This window comes from Phoca vitulina, unplaced genomic scaffold (genome assembly GCF_004348235.1).
Source record: "Phoca vitulina isolate PV1807 unplaced genomic scaffold, GSC_HSeal_1.0 scaffold107, whole genome shotgun sequence".
Taxonomy (NCBI): Eukaryota; Metazoa; Chordata; class Mammalia; order Carnivora; family Phocidae; genus Phoca; species Phoca vitulina.
The window spans coordinates 32501-33938 of record NW_022589810.1 but is presented as its reverse complement, the minus strand read 5'-3'; positions in this window follow the sequence as shown (position 1 = coordinate 33938).

The following is a 1438-nucleotide window of genomic DNA, read 5'->3' as shown; positions in this document are numbered from 1 at the left end:
CCCACTCCCCCTGCTTGTGTTCCCTCTCTTGCTGTCTCTCTGTCAAATAAATAAATAAAATCTTTAAAAAAAAAAGAAAGCTTTAAATAAAAAATAAAATAAAATAAAAAATAAAATTTGGGGTTTATATTAATAGAGGAAGGGGTAGGGGATAAAGGTACTTACAGGAAAACAAATGACTTGTTGGAAAGATAAATAGGCCCTTAGGAGAACAGATGGAAGATACGGTAGTTTTGTGACAGTGTCTGCTCAGGCATGATGTGGAGACTTCTCCTCTCCAGTGATAAGAGCCAGTCATCCCTGGTTGCTCCCAGGAAGGGGATTTATGACAACTGAGCTCTCTGGGGAGGCTCTGCTTTTAGGCAGATAAGAGATTTCAGGAACTCAAATGCCTTCTTCTCAAAATAATTTTTATGCCACAGTAGCTTATTCTGGACCCCTTCAAGCGTCAAAACTATCACAACAGAGGGGAGAGATTGGGCTCAACTCCAAATATAACAAGGACAAGTGAAGATTTATAACCAATGAGCAGAATGAGGGGTCAGCAGATGGAAAATTACTAAAAGGAAACATCATGGGTAGGGGGATTCTTGCTAAACTAACTCAGCAGGATTCTTCTTTTTTTTTTTTTTAAGGATTTGCCACTTTTTTTAAGATTTTATTTATTTATTTGACAGAGAGAGAGAGACAGCGAGAGAGAGAACACAAGCAGGGGGAGTGGGAGAGGGAGAAGCAGGCTTCCCGCCGAGCAGGGAGCCCGACGCGGGGCTCGATCCCAGGACCCTGGGATCATGACCTGAGCCAAAGGCAGATGCTTAACGACTGAGCCACCAGACGCCCCACTCAGCAGGCTTCTTACTGAAGGCAAGCCAGGGTGATCAGATATCAAGAGTGGGGATTCTCAGGGCACCTGGCTGGCTCAGTCAGTAGAGCATGTCACTCTTGATCACGGGGTTTTAAGTTTGAGCCCCATATTGGGTATAGAGATTACTTTAAAATCTTTAGGGGCACCTGGGTGGCTCAGTCGGTTAAGCATCTGCCTTCGTTTGGCTCAGGTCATGATCCCAGGGTCCTGGGATCGAGCCCCATGTTGGGCTCCCCACTTAGCAGGGAGCCTGCTTCTCCCTCTCCCTCTGCTCTGTGCCCCCCCTCGCTCATGCTCTCTCTCTCTCTCTATCTCTATCTCAAATAAATAAAGTCTTTAAATAAGTAAGTAAAATCTTTTTTTTAAAAAAAGAGAGGAATCTCTCTAAACTGACTTAGCAGGATTCTTGCTATGACTGGACTAGGCAGGCTGAAGACAGGTCCCAAGGACAAGGCCTAGTTGAAAAGAGGTCTCAGAGGAGCCTGACTGAGGTTTGGTCAAGGAGAGAGTCTTTGTCACGTGTGAGCTCAAACTGAAGCTGACCATAGTCTTTGTTGGGTGTCATCTGAATAC